The following is a 16,566-nucleotide window of genomic DNA, read 5'->3' as shown; positions in this document are numbered from 1 at the left end:
GGTTACCAAAAATCTGCATTTCCTGCTGCATAAATGTTTACCAACAAACTTTTCGAAACTTTTAAATTCACCGACTCCCAAAATGCTTGCATATCAAGTCATATTGGACCAGTTGTTAGAAATTTTTAAAGTCTGATTTGAAATTTGTGATCAGCGATCCAAAAAACCAGTGAGTACCCATTTTAAAGCAAAAGAAATCAATTTTCGAAAAAATGACCGCCATATTGAATTTTTTTAAAATCGGACTGCAAATTTGTAATCAGCGACCCCGAAAACTCCTATATACCAAGTAAAGTGAAAATCCACCAAATTTTTAAATTTTGGCCGCCATATTGGATCCGCTATTTTGAATTTTTAAAAACTGACTGCAGATTCGTAATCAGCGATCTTAAAAACCCCCGAAAAACAAGTTTGAGAAAAATCTAATGAATTTTTAAAAAATTTTGTTTTTTACATAAATTACATAAAATCTGACATGTTTTTTGAGGTTAGAAAAAAATCCTGACGTGATGGGGCAAATCTGACTTTGGATTCGTGTTCAGCGCATCAAAATACATAGGGGTATGGTACTGTAAACTTTCGCGCAGGGTACTTTTCTTTTTTTGTGGGGCTGTGTTATAAGTCGATGAAAAACAAGTATAATGTTTAAATAAATATGAATATAAACAAATAAAAAGATTTCCCTTCAATTTTATTACGGTCAGTTGACCTTTTTCCAGGTAAAAAAGGGTGTCGACTTTGTATAAAAAACCTAACTACTTTTGAAGCTTTCTGATTAAACATGACTCAAGCCTGACGTTCTGTGGCTGCAATCGTAATACAAATGCAGCCTAAAATCGTCAGAGATTCTGACTAAATTTCTGTCGTTTTGTGATTTTATTTTTAGTAGGGAATTTGCATAAAATTTGTTACTCGGGGGTTTTCGGGGTCGTTGATTACGAATCTGAAACCAGATTTTTGAAATTCAAAATGGCAACCCCGAAAAACCCCGAGTAACAAATTTCAAGCGAATCCCAGTAAACAAAAACTAATTGAAATTAATTAAAAAGAATTCACAAAGAGTTTCTGTGAATCCCGCTTTGTGACAAATACGAATTGGAGCTATGTTGCAATTTTCCTGAATTCGTTAAACTACTGTATTGAACTTCCAAACCTTCTATTCATACTAATTCAATGGACAAGTTTTGGGGCCTTTAATTTTTTTTAATTCGTCAGCACGAATTCAATGCATATGCCTTGGTCATTTCTTACGAATGCGAATTCGTTTGCACAACTTCAGGCCAATTGAATCGAATTCAATCGAATATACAAAGAGCTTGAATGAATCTCGCTTTCTACCAAAAATCTTAATTTATTTCAATCCGTTTGAATTCGTTTTTTTACTGGGATATGAGCAATTTTGAAAAAAATGTCCATCAACTTGAATTTTGAAAACTTTGAAAAACTATGACTTTAAATTCATAATCAGCGATAAATAAATTTCTACACGGGAACACTGCAAAAAATGGCGTCTAAAAATAAGACGTTTAGAAACGTCTTATGTAAATTATATGCGTCTTATTTGAGCGTCTTAAATGAAAAACATAACCTCCAAATACATGCATTTTAGAAGGCAAATAAGACGCTTATAAACGTCTAAAATGTGACCACGTAAACGTCTTAAACCAAGACGCTCTTTCTTTTACAGTGAAATTTTGCTATTTTTTTAACAATATTAGACATATTGTTTATAACAATTATAATAGTACTATGTAATTTTTTATATATTGTAGTTACGTTGGTGATTAAAAAAGCTATATTAATTGTTAATAGGTTTAAAATTATAAGAGTTTTATTAAATTTTGTAAGTGGTACATTTATGTACTGGAGGCGCGAAAGGGTTAAAAAAAATTCATTCCTAAAGCTCTTCATGGATTGGGGTACAAAAGATCCAAAGTAAAAAAACCAATCCGAAAAGTTCGAAAACTTAGAAGTTCCAGAGGGCAAATGATCCAAGACTTAGATTAGAAGGTCCAAAAGGACGAAAAGTCCAACACTTAAAAAGTCCAAAATGGGCAAAATGTCCAATGTGAAAGTTCCAATAACTTAAAAAGTCCAGAGAAAATTATTAATAGAAAATAATAAATTTGAAAATAATCGAATGAATTGTTTTATTGTCGTTTCTTTGGTTTGAAGTTGTTGCATGCTTTTTTGTTTTTTTATAAATGTCAAATAAATTTTTTGTGAGTTTGTTTATATTTTTATAAGTTGTTGTGATAAATGTTAAAATTGATAGATGATCATTTTCAACGCATTGAAGAAAAAATTTTGAGTATCGTGACTCGCTACGAAACATTTGTTGAGGGCAACCGCGACAGATGGAATACATTAAATTACTTGGATACCATTTATATTTTTAAAATCACATGTTTTATATAACCTTTTTTTATACTCTCTAAATCTGAATAAGTGAAATTTTCACTTTTTTCATGTGTGAACCTTTTTCTCACTTATTAATAAGTAGAATCTACTTATACATAAGTGAAACATTCACTTTTTTATGTGTGAACTTGTCTTCACTTATCAATAAGTGAAATCCCCACTTATGTATAAGTGAAATATTTAGTTAAAAAGAAATTCATCTGCGCATTATATTACAATTTATTATTTATACCAACTTTTAAATGTTTTTATTTACTAAGTACTTATATACATATATAATAAGAGAAATCTTAAACAAAACGTTAAAGTAGAACACAATAAACTAACTCTTTATAAGTATCACCCAATAATTTTCTATGAGTATAAGGCAACTTATTAAGTGGCATTGTAGTGTTTCTCGTTGATCATGAAAGTTAAGCGACATTGCTTGCTGTTAATATTAGGATGGGTGACCGTTTGGGAATTTAGCTTAAAAAAGTTGAAAAATTGATATGTTTATAAGTTTCAGACTGATAATGAGAAGAGAAGAGAGTGTTAAATAGTTGATAGTAAATAAATATTTTTTTTATATAATATTGATCCTGATTATTTATTTACATTCACTTCTTAATGTCTGAGTATTCACTTATCTCATAATTGAATATTCACTTATTCATAAGTGAATGTAATTCACTTATTCATAAGTGAATATAATTCACTTATTTCATGTGTGAATATTCACTTATTCTACGTGGAAGAGTTTTGAAACATGGAATAAATATTCATTCACTTAAAATAAGTGAAATTTCACTTATTCAGATTTAGAGAGTACATTGGTTTTGGAATAAATTTTTTTACTTTGGATATTTTTAAATTTTTGACTTTTTGTACTTCTGGATATTCTGACTATTGGACCTTTCAAAATTTTAGATATTTTGTATTGGACCTTTCAAATTGGACTTTCTGTCTTGGACCTTTTGTACCTATACCCTCTTCATGATCTCGAGATACATATTTATGAAAATGTGATGTTTACACACACACTCATATACGAAATAACATTTTTTAAAAATATTTTCGCATAAAATACATGTTTTGTCCTTCTTTGAAAATTTCGTTTTTTTTAACTTTTCGCCCCATGCTGGGGCAAAATGTTAAATTCTATTTCTAGCCTACTAAAACTATTTTCTGATAGGTGTTAAGTAGTAGATAAGTTAAAGTATACGTAAACAAGTAATTTAGTTAATAAAAGATCTGTGTTTATTTAACAAAAGATTTAGAACAGTTGTAAAGTTAAAAAAATAAAATTTCAAAAAAAAAAATCTTGGTTTATTTCACGTGAACGGTCTTGTTTTTTAACAGAGTACTTGCCCAATGTCAAATAAATAAGTTTTAAACAAATAAACCCAAAAAGCGAAAAATGTAAAAAATATTTTTAACAACATGTAAAAATACATTTAACTTTTCGCCCCACTCTTTTTTTGACATTTCGCCACAGGGTGCGTTTTTGGCTTGAACAACAAATATAAAAAATCTGACTAAAGATATTTGTGGGGCTCAAAGAAAAAGTGGTATAAAATAACAGTGCGAGCAAAAGTGAGTTAACTTTTCTGACGGGTAAGAATGGGCCAGATGAATGCTGCGAGGAAAAACAGAATTTCTTTCGAGCGCGAGCAAAAGCGGGCTAAATGGCTATCCCATTTTTGCTCTTAGTCAAAAGTTGATCCGCTTTTGCTCGCACCGTGAAGTCTATAGTAATGTCGAGATACGAGCCGTCGCTACATTTTGACAATTTGACGTTTGATTCCATTTCGTTTATTTTACTTTTATTTAATTGTTTCAATGTGTGAATAATAAAATAAGAATAAATAATAAAAATAATAATAATAATGTGTGAATATTGATAGAATATTCCTTTAAAGTGAACAGAATATTTCTTCCAAAACTTATTTTTAATATTTTGTTGTTGTTGAAAAATTTGTTAGTTACATTAAAAATATGATCATGTTATTTATTTATTTATATGTAGATAAATAATTTCCTAATATTTTTCAAGTTTTTAACATGCTAATTTTTACTGGAAAACTTTTTCATTTTTCTCGAAAATTTTTCTCGAAAAATTATTTTCAAAAGGTTGTTAAATAACAAATTTTAATAATTGAAATTAACAAAAAATTTCAAGTCAAAATTCCTAAACATTATAACTCTATTTCTTCCAAAGTTCAATTATTAAAATTTTTTTAATAAAAGTTTAGTTTCATAAGTCAATTTCAATTATTGTAATAAAATTTTTTAGAAATTCAATTATGTTTAAAAAATCTCGCATTAAAAATTCCTTAAAATGTAATTACTGACCTAAATTTGTGAAAAAAAGTAAGTATTTCAAATATACAAAAATTTGTATTTCAAATTTCCTACATTTATATTATTTACAAACTTTTTAACAAAAATTATATTTCAAATTAATTATTTTCAAAAAATTATAGTATGAAATTTAAGGCAAATTTTTAGCAATTAAAATTTACAAATATTCGTAGTTTAATTTTTCTAAAATTCAATTTTTATTAAATATACATTAGAATTTAGATTGAAATTTTAAATAATTAAATTTTAATGTGCCTGAAGTTGCCATCGATGCTCAGCATCGAAATTTTTTTTTCATCAGACCATCAATTTTTTCGCATTTTCGTACTCAAGTAGGTACCCAATAAATACCTAATAAGTTTCGTCCTATTATCGATAGGGGAAAGTTGTCAAATCAACCCCTAAATTTAAAAAAATAAAAAAAAATAGGAAAAAATTGTTATTTAAAAACTAATAACGAGACCATAAATTTTATTGCATAAAATGCATTCACTCGATGCCCAATGAATACAAAAAAATTTTGACTTGCAAGTCGATAGGGAAAAGTTGTCATTTTCAACCCTTAATATTTAAAAAATCGAAATCCTTTGACCAGCGATTTTTTTTTGTTTATTGTTTCTACATACTCCACTAATAATGAAAAATAATTTCAGAAAAATCGCCGCCCGGAAAACTTGATTTTTCTGCCCGTAAAAATTAAAAAATTGAAAAAAAAATAGAAAAAAATTTGTGAAAATTACAATTATCTGTTGACCAGGGATTTTCTTTTTGTTTATTGCTTCTACATACTCCACTAATAAGTAAAAATAATTTCAGAAAAATTGCCGCCCGGAAAACTTGATTTTTCTGCCCGTAAAAATTAAAAAATTGAAAAAAAATTAGAAAAAAATTTGTGAAAATTACAATTATCTGTTGACCAGGGATTTTCTTTTTGTTTATTGCTTCTACATACTCTACTAATAAGTAAAAATAATTTCAGAAAAATTGCCGCCCGGAAAACTTGATTTTTCTGCCCGTAAAAATTAAAAAATTGAAAAAAAATTAGAAAAAAATTTGTGAAAATTACAATTATCTTTTGACCAGGGATTTTCTTTTTGTTTATTGCTTCTACATACTCCACTAATAAGTAAAAATAATTTCAGAAAAATCTATTTTTCAATTATTATTGTTTACAACAATTAAAAAAATTATTATATGTTTTATTAATTGCCTAGTGGTCTTCTTGGATTATCTTGAACTGATTTAAATCATGTGCAGTAACGGAATAAGAAATAAAAGTCCATTTTAAAAAATTGTATTAATTTGTTAACTTTGATTAAACTAAAAAATTATAAACAATTAATATCTCAAAAATCAGTCTCAAGGGATGTCATAAGAATTTATTCCCCTTTAATTTAAATACAAGAACACTCAAATCGTTTAAAAATTGTAGGCTGAAGACATTTTTGAAAAGTAAATTGTAAAAAAATCCCACTGTGTGTAGGACCAAAATGTCATTTGGTAGTCCCTATTCGATTTTCGTTCGTTGTGCTAAACGTGGAAAGCAACGTAGCGAGTCTTTAAATCTCAAGGTAAGCCGAAAATTGCCGAACGCACCAGAGCTAGGACCCAACAGGCAAACACTCAAGTTCGCGGAGAGAACAGGCGACGTTGAGAGTTTGTGTTGGAGAATTACTTCGGGTGTATTCGGGTAATCTCGTCTTCCCGTAGGATTTAAAGTATCGCTGCATTGGCCGAGCACTGAACGAATGCCAAAAGAAGACACGATAAATAAAAATCTCCCCTTGAATTGCACAATTCGGACAAATGGCAACTGTGATTTTAACAATTTTTTTTCTTATTTTTTTGAGTTTTACTAATATTTACGGGCAAAAAGTAAAACTTTCCGGAAGGCAATTTTTTTAAAATTATGTACACATATTAGAGGAATATGTAGAAGTAATAACAAAGAAGAAAAAATCCCTGGTCAAAAAACAACTGTAATTTTTACATTTTTTTTTTAATTTTTTAATTTTTTCATTTTTACGGGCAAAAAATCAAAGTTTCCGGTCGACGAATTTTTTGAAATTTTGTTGATACATTAGGGAAATATGTAGAAGTAAGAAACAAGAAGAAAATCTCTCGTCAAAAGAAATTTGTAATTTTCACCATTTTTTTACCTATTTTTTCTTAATTTTTTTGTTTTTACGGGCAAAAAAGTCAAAGTTTCCGGGCGACAATTTTTTTGAAATTGTGTAGATACATTAGGGGAATGTGTAGAAGTAAGAAGAGGAAGAAAATCTCTGGTCAAAAGACATCTGTAATTTTTACAATTTTTTTCTTATTTTTTTTTTGTTTTTATGGTCAAAAAAATCAAGTATTCCGGTCGGCGATTTTTCTGAAATTATTTTTATTTATCATTGGAGTATGTAGAAGCAATAAACAAAAAGAAAATCCCTGGTCAAAAGATAATTGTAATTTTCACAAATTTTTTTCTAATTTTTTTCAATTTTTTAATTTTTACGGACAGAAAAATCAAGTTTTCCGGGCGGCAATTTCTCTGAAATTGTTTTTACTTATTAGTAGAGTATGTAGAAGCAATAAACAAAAAAAATCCCTGGTCGAAAGATAACTGTAATTTTAACAAATTTTTTTCTAATTTTTTTCAATTTTTTAATTTTTACGGACAGAAAAATCAAGTTTTCCGGGCGGCAATTTCTCTGAAATTGTTTTTACTTATTAGTGGAGTATGTAGAAGCAATAAACAAAAAGAAAATCCCTGGTCAAAAGATAATTGTAATTTTAACAAATTTTTTTCTAATTTTTTTCAATTTTTTAATTTTTACGGACAGAAAAATCAAGTTTTCCGGGCGGCAATTTCTCTAAAATTGTTTTTACTTATTAGTGGAGTATGTAGAAGCAATAAACAAAAAAAAAATCCCTGGTCAAAGGATAATTGTAATTTTCACAAATTTTTTTCTAACTTTTTTTTCAATTTTTTAATTTTTACGGGCAAAAAAGTCAAGTTTTCCGGGCGGCGATTTTTCTGAAATTATTTTTACTTATTAGTGGAGTATGTAGAAACAATAAACAAAAAGAAAATCGCTGGTCAAAGGATAACTGCAATTTTAATAAAGTTTTTTGTAATTTTTTTTCGATTTTTTAAATATTAAGGGTTGAAAATGACAACTTTCCCCTATCGACTTGCGGGTCAAAATTTTTTTGTATTGATTGGGCATCGAGTGAATGAATTTTATGCAATAAAATTTATGGTCTCGTTATTAGTTTTTAAATAACAATTTTTTCCTATTTTTTTTTATTTTTTTAAATTTAGGGGTTGATTTAACAACTTTCCCCTATCGATAATAGGACGAAACTTATTAGGTATTTATTGGGTACCTACTTGAGTAGGAAAATGCAAAAAAATTGATGGTCTGCTGAAAAAAAATTTTCGATTCTTGTCTGATTGTAAAGTAATTGAATTTAAATTTAAATACCTAAAACTTGAAATAATTATATTATTTTAAAATTAAAATTTTAAAAAATTGAATTTGTTAATTAATTTTGAAATAATATCATTATAAGTATTAAAGTGGTAATAATATAAAATATATGGGAAGAGTGAAACAGGCAAAAATGAATCTTAAAATGAGTGCGGGCAAAAACGGAATATATCTGTATCCCTTTCTTGCGCGCAGTGAAATCTTATCCCGCTTTTGCTCGCAGCCAAAAGTAATTCGTTTTTCCTCGTAGCGTAACATTTGTTTCTTTCTTCCGCGCTTACGAAAACTTGACTCACTTTTGCTTGCACTGTTATTTTATACCACTTTTACTTTGAGCCCCTCATTTAGCAAATACCTTTAGGTATCTCTTCAGGGGACCCAAATAATGAACTAAAAAAATCGCGGTGAGAATAAATGCAAAAATATACTTAAAAGTTGATATTTTCTTTTATGAAAAAATTTTCAAAAGTAGGGTGAAAAAAAAATTTTAATATGGACACCACAAAAATGAACACTCTCTAAATCTGAATATGTGAAATTTCACTTATTGTACGTTATAAGTCGTCCTCTCGATCAATAAGTGCATATACACTTATAAATAAGTGAATTTTTCACTTATTCTGAGTGAAATTTCACTTATTATAAGTGTATATGCACTTATTGATCGAGAGGACGACTTATAACGTACAAATATGTGAATTTTCACATATTTAGATTTAGAGAGCAGAATGTCACATAACTCCGGACATTTATTTAGGGTCATAACACCCTTCTATAATTAAAATTGCAATGCTCTAACTATTTCTGTTCAAAAGATAATGAATTTTAACTGTTTTGACAGTTTAAGGGGGAGTGACACCTTTGAGGCCTCCCAGTAAAAAAAATTCGATACACGGACCGCGGAGTTCGTATACGAGCTCGGTAGCTCGTATGAGAAATATGAGAAAACTCTCATACGAGCCTTTTCCGTAATGAGAAGTGTATAGATGCTTGTATACGAGGTGACTTTTAAAGCATTTTTCTTAATATAACACTAATTTAATGTAAATGTAGATAATAGAAATGAATTTTCAAAGTAAAACAAAACTAAATTTATAAAGGAAATTAAGTTTTAAGAAAAAAGGATAATTTTGTTCAAAAAATTTATTCACACTGAAAAAAGGTTAGAATTTGATAATTCCTTGTTACTCTAACTTACCGACATTAGATATTTCTCGGATGCGGTAAGCACGATTTTGTATTGGCGGTAGAATTAATAAGTTTTTTTCAATACTAATTAATAATATATTATTATTTATTTATTATATAAATGTTCTTATATAAAATAATTAAATTTAATACAAAATCTGCTTACCGTATACGAGAAATATCTAATGTCGGTTAGTTAGAGTAACAAGGAATTATTAACTTCTAACCTGTTTTCAGTGTGAATAAATTTTTTGAGACGCATGCATATCCCCTAATCGCCAAGTCGTCGAATGATCAAATAGTCGAATGCCAAGTAATCGAATGGACAAAAAGTCGAATGCTAAAAACATCGAATGGACAAAACGTCGAATGCTAAAAATATCGAATTGTCAATACGTCGAATGTTCAAAACGTCGAATGTTTAAAACGTCGAATGCTAAAAACGTCGAATCGTCAATACGACGAATGTTCAAAACGTCGAATTATCAATTCGTCGAATGTTAAAAACATCGAATTGTCAATACGTCGAATGTTCAAAACGTCGAATGATAAAAACGTCGAATGCTAAAAACATCCAATCGTCATGTAGTCGAATGCTAAAAATATCGAATCTTCAGTTAATCGAATGCTAAAAACATCGAATTCTCAATTCGTCGAATGTTCAAAACGTCGAATGTTTAAAACTTCGAATGGTAAAAACGTCGAATGTTCAAAACGTCGAATGCTCAAAACGTCGAATCGTCATTTAGTCGAATTATAAAACCATCGAATAGTCCATTCGTCGAATGCTCAAATAGTCGAAACGCCATCTGTTCGAATTATCAAGTAGTAGAATGGTAAAGTTGTCGAATGTTCAAAACGTCGAATCGTCATTTAGTCGAATGCTAAAAACATCGAATCTTCATTTAATCGAATGGTAAAAACATCGAATTCTTAATTCGTCGAATGTTCAAAACGTCGAATTATCAATTCATCGAATGTTAAAAACATCGAAACGTCAACATGTCGAATGTTCAAAACGTCGAATTATCAATTTGTCGAATGCTCAAAAAATCGAATTTTTAATACGTCGAATGCTTAAATCATCGAATTTTCCATTCGTCGAATGTTCAAAACGTCGAATGATCAAAATGTCGAATGCTAAAAACATCGAATTCTCAAATCGTCGAATGCTCAAATAGTCGAAACGCCATCTGTTCGAAATGTCAAGTAGTAGAATGGTAAAGTAGTCGAAATGCCATCTGTTCGAATTGCCAAGTAGTAGAATGGTAAAGTAGTCGAATGTTCAAAACGTCGAATGATAAAAACGTCGAATGCTCAGAACATCGAACTGTTAATTTGTCGAATGCTTAAAACGTCGAATGATAAAAACGTCGAATGCTAAAATCATCGAATCGTCAAAAGTTCGAAAAAGTTCTTTGTTTTAAGTTAATGTCTACTGAAGACAAAGAACTTTTTCGAACTTTTGACGATTCGATGATTTTAGCATTCGACGTTTTTATCATTCGACGTTTTGAGCATTCGACGAATTAACACTTCGATGTTCTGAGCATTCGACGTTTTTATCATTCGACGTTTTGATAATTCGACTACTTTACCATTCTACTACTTGGCAATTCGAACAGATGGCGTTTCGACTACTTTACCATTCGACTACTTTACCATTCTACTACTTGACATTTCGAACAGATGGCGTTTCGACTATTTGAGCATTCGACGATTTGAGAATTCGATGTTTTTAGCATTCGACGTTTTGATCATTTGACGTTTTGAATATTCGACGAATGGAAAATTCGATGATTTAAGCATTCGACGTATTGACAATTCGATTTTTTGAGCATTCGACAAATTGATAATTCGACGTTTTAAACATTCGACATGTTGACGATTCGATGTTTTTAACATTCGATGAATTGATAATTCGACGTTTTGAACATTCGACGAATTGAGAATTCGATGTTTTTAGCATTCGATTAAATGAAGATTCGATGTTTTTAGCATTCGACTAAATGACGATTCGACGTTTTGAACATTCGACAACTTTACCATTCTACTACTTGATAATTCGAACAGATGGCGTTTCGACTATTTGAGCATTCGACGAATGGACTATTCGATGGTTTTATAATTCGACTAAATGACGATTCGACGTTTTGAGCATTCGACGTTTTGAACATTCGACGTTTTTACCAGGAAGGAAGAGTAAGGAGACCGAACTCTGCTTCTACAAATGTCTGAGAAATATGCACGAAAAGTGCCAGACTCACTGTGTTCTAGTTGATCACCAATTAAGTCGATCATGCGCACTGAACTAAAGTTCAGTGTTGACATAGATGAAAAGTGTGGTTATGTCAAGGTAAATATTATATAGTTTAAAAAGTGTTAATTTTAAAAGCAAATTTATTTATTTGCAATTGTGATATTATTTAGATTTTCAAAATAATAAAATTTAATAATATATTTATGAAAAGGGAAAAATTTTGCGAAAATGGTTAAGAAGAATTGTGTTTATAACTAGAGTATATTTACATACCGTAGAAGGATAGAAGAGACTAATGTTTTTAGACTCTTTTTCTTTCTTTACATCCTGGCAGACAACACGACATTTTTTAAATAAAATAAATAAATAATTATTAAAACGAAATGTATTGTATAATTATGTATGTATCTCACTAAGACCGGCTAAATGTAAACATTAGATCTTACATCTCACTCGCACAATTTTTACGAGAAACAGAGACACAACACAGCTTATGCGCATGATCAACTTAATTGGAGGTCGACTAGAACGCAGTGAGCCTGGCACTTTTCGTGCATATTTCTCTGAGATTTTTAAAGCGCTTTCTACACAGAGTTCGGTCTCCTTACTCTTCCTTCCTGGTTTTTACCATTCGAAGTTTTAAACATTCGACGTTTTGAACATTCGACGAATTGAGAATTCGATGTTTTTAGCATTAGATTAACTGAAGATTCGATTTTTTTAGCATTCGACTACATGACGATTGGATGTTTTTAGCATTCGACGTTTTTATCATTCGACGTTTTGAACATTCGACGTATTGACAATTCGATGTTTTTAACATTCGACGAATTGATAATTCGACGTTTTGAACATTCGTCGTATTGACGATTCGATGTTTTTAACATTCGACGAATTGATAATTCGACGTTTTGAACATTCGACGTATTGACAATTCGATGTTTTTAGCATTCGACTAAATGCCGATTCGATGTTTTTAGCATTCGACTTTTTGTCCATTCGATTACTTGGCATTCGACTGTTTAATCATTCGACGACTTGGCGATTAGGGGATATGCATGCGTCTCAATTTTTTGAATAAAATTATCCTTTTTTTCTTAAAACTTCATTTCCCTTATAAATTTAGCTTTGTTTTACTTTGAAAATTCTTTTCTATTATCTACATTTACTTTAAAATAGTGTTATATTAAGAAAAATGCTTTAAAAGTCACCTCGTATACAAGCATCTATACACTTCTCATTGCGGAAAAGGCTCGTATGAGTATATTTATATGTAAAAAAAGTTTAAATTTGTTGCCTATAGAGGGCGCCGAAGTTGGTCTTTTTTCTCTGCAGAGCAAATCGGTGCAAGATTTCGGTTAGACCGTTTAATCTAAATCAAAAATTTAAAGTTTTTCTGAATCTGAGATAGATTTAGCTTTCGACTACGTAGGATATTTTAAAAATATTAATTTTGGTGTATTTGGCAGTTGTTTGAAGTAAAAAGTCGATTTTTAGAGCGAAAATTTGTCAAAAAATCTGTTGCCAAAAAAAAACAAAGAAACCAAAAAAAATCCGCTACGTACCCGAAAGCATTAGTAAATGACGATAAAAAAAAACTTTGTCTGAAGTCAATTCGATCAAAACTGTTCCAGCTAGACTGCCCACCGTTTTGAAAAATGTCATTTCAATCTACGATGCCTGCACCATATAAGTGACTTTCTTCATTAATATTTCCTTTATTTCCATCCTTTAGAGCAATATTAGAAGCTGTCTAAGTAGAAGCTGCCCGAAGGGCGGGCAGATTTTTTTAGGTTAAAACTTGTGAATTTATAAGTATCAATACCAACCATGCAACATAAAATACAAAAATTTTAATACTGCCTGAAAACCAAAGATAATGGCGCCAAATTCTGTAATATGAACATTATAATAAGTATTTATTATAAAAAATGTCAGCTAGTGAAACTATATAGATAAATATATTTTAAAGTATATTTAAAAGATTCTTAAAATTATAATTTTATATTAATATCTCCTATATACTACAAAATTATGAATTAAATGAGGGGCTGGATCTTAAAACAACACATAAAATTTATACAGTGCTTTTTGTTGGCTCCTGACACCCCAAAAATAATTTTCTTAAATAAAGTTTTTCACTATCTTATAGGAAATTTCCTTGCGCATCTTTTTTCTTCTCATGATTTTTTTATATTTATAACAGTTTTTGAGAAAAAAGCCAAGCGAATACCGCTGTAGAAATTTTATGTGTTGTTTTAAGATCCAGCCCCTCATAATTATGATTTTTGAAAAATTTTATTTTTGAAAAGTTATTTATTATACGTAGCTCTTAACGAGCATTCAGACCTCTGCAGACTGCCTGCCTGCGCAGGCAGAATATCATTCACACCTTACTTTTCCCGTTGAAAAATGAGGGAAGATTTGAATTTTAATAGATATTTAAATCTTCCCTCATTTTTCAACGAGAAAAGTGAGGTGTGAACGATCTTCTGCCTGCGCAGGCAGGCAGCCTGCAGAGGTCTGAATGCTCCTTTATGTATAATTGTAAAGGCCTAAGCACAACTACTTTGCGAATGTCGTTCGCGAACGCAATGCATGGGTTAAGCCCTAAGCACAACTGAGTGTACAAAATAGTGAATTGACCTTGAATGAAATGTATAATTAATTATTTTCACACCAATATTTAATAATTTAATGAACTTAACTGCACTGCATAATAGTTGAGAGTAGTAAGAGTAAGTGAAACGGTAAGATAAGTGAACGACCATTAGTGTGAGAGAGAGAGAGAGAGAGAGAGAGAGAGAGAGAGAGAGAGAGAGAGAGAGAGAGAGAGAGAGAGAGAGAGAGAGAGAGAGAGAGAGAGAGAGAATAACTTGTGGTTTTCGAGTAGGTATCTACTGTATGTGCACGGCGTTCATTTTTCGAAAGAACTGGACTGAGTACTATTTGTTCAATATTCGCTTCTATTATTGACTTGTGTTTTGTACACTATGCCGCGTTCTTTTAACAATTACATGAGAAAGAAATTTCTCATTCCAATTTTTTATACTCTTATTCCCTCTTAGACTATATAAACAGTCTTGTTTAAGCTGATGAATGGGATAACTTGTGTTGAGTCCCAAACTGTTCAGCTATGAAACTTCTAATACTATAGTGTGTACCTGTCACATATTATTCTATAAAGGAGTACTACACTGATTGCATAAATCATTTTCCCATTTTTCTCCGTGTTTGAAGCCTCTTTTGAACCTGTTTTTAATGAATTTTTTTAAGACACGGGAATAAAGTAAACAAAATTTGGTTTTGGGTGATTTATTTGTTAACTTTTTAAGTTTACAAAAATATATTTATACGTAAAAAGTTTAAATTTGTTGCCTATAGAGGGCGCCGAAGTTTGTCACCTTTCTCTGCAGAGCAAATCCGTGGGCAAGATTTCGGTTAGACCGTTTAATCTAAATCAAAAATGCAAAGTTTTTCTTAAGCTGAGATAGATTTAGCTTTCGAGTACGTAGAATATTTTTAAAATATTAATTTTGGTGTATTTGGCAGTTGTTTGAATTAAAAAGTCGATTTTTAGGGCGAAAATTTGTCTAAAAATCGGTTGCCAAAAAAAACAAAGAAACCAAAAAAAATCCACTATACGTACTCGAAAGCATTAGTAAATGACGATCAAAAAAAAAACTTTGTCCGAAGTCAATCCGATCAAAACTGTTCTAGCTAGACTGCCCACCGTTTTGAAAAACGTCATTTCGAGAAAAACGCGTTTAAAGTTTTGAAAGCACTTGAAGCGCTCTTGGACACCTTTTGCAGATTTTGATTTTTTTCATATAAAATAACTTCGAAATCATCTCTAATGACGATATAATTTCTATTCTACACATTATAAAGTATCGTTTAATCAAAAAAAAAAATTCGACTTTTTTTCGGGTCAAAGGTGTCACTCCCCCTTAACCTTTCGCTCCAGTCTCCCCTATAGTCTCTAGTCTCCATTTAGGTGAATACTTGAAAAATTATCAAATAATTGAAATTTAGTTAAATTTTTTTAAAATAATTGAATTTTTTAGAAGAATTTTTGGATAGTATTAAAAAATAATCCAATTTTTTTGAACAATTCAAGAAAAATACACGATTTTTCCAAAATTTTAATAAAGCTAATAAAGTAGATTTTAAAAAAATTTTAATTTTTTTTAAGCTGATTGAATTTAAAAAAATTATTATACAAAATTCTAGAAATTAGTCTTTTTTAAAAATTGTTATCTGTTCCAGACCCTAAATTAAAGAGTTTTTAAATAATTAAAAATTTTGAAAATCATATATTCTCTACAATTTTCATTGCGAATTTTTGAAAATAATTAAATTATCAAAAATTCTAATGAAAAATCTTCCACTGATAATAATTAACGAAAATTAGCTACTAAAAATTGTATTAAAATATTTTTTAATAAAGTATTTCTTAGAATTTCATTATTTAAATTTTTTTAAATTAAATTATTTATAATATTTCCAAATGCATTTAGAATTATTATTACAATTTTGTAGCAAAAAATCATTTTCAAATTTTTTAATTAAAATTGTCCAAAATTTTTTTATACATTTTTCAATTACTTTCGAAAAACTACATAAAAAACTACAGGTCTATATAGAGGCACTCACTGCTACCTGTCTGGTATACCTAGTCTCTTTCAACCATGCGTAGTAGGCAGTTATCCGTTCCAGACCCTCAATTATATGTATATTTAAAAAATTTAATTATCTTAAAAAGCTTATTTAAAAGTTATTTCTGAAAGATTTTACTATATTAAATTTCCACAGTTTATAAAAATCGAAATATTTACAATTTTATACCAAAAAAGTGTCAATATTAGGTAG

The 16,566-nt window shown here is 29.6% G+C and overlaps 1 protein-coding gene across 3 annotated transcripts in view; it reads right to left on the bottom strand.

The window, feature by feature from the left end:
- The window catches only part of LOC122500450 (dihydropyrimidinase), a 345,407-nt gene that overhangs the window by 313,823 nt on the left and 15,018 nt on the right, over positions 1 to 16,566 (bottom strand). The window lies entirely within an intron of this gene.

Source organism: Leptopilina heterotoma, unplaced genomic scaffold (assembly GCF_015476425.1).
Source record: "Leptopilina heterotoma isolate Lh14 unplaced genomic scaffold, ASM1547642v1 Lhet_186, whole genome shotgun sequence".
In the NCBI taxonomy this organism is placed as follows: Eukaryota; Metazoa; Arthropoda; class Insecta; order Hymenoptera; family Figitidae; genus Leptopilina; species Leptopilina heterotoma.
This window is presented reverse-complemented; position numbering and strand designations above follow the sequence as displayed.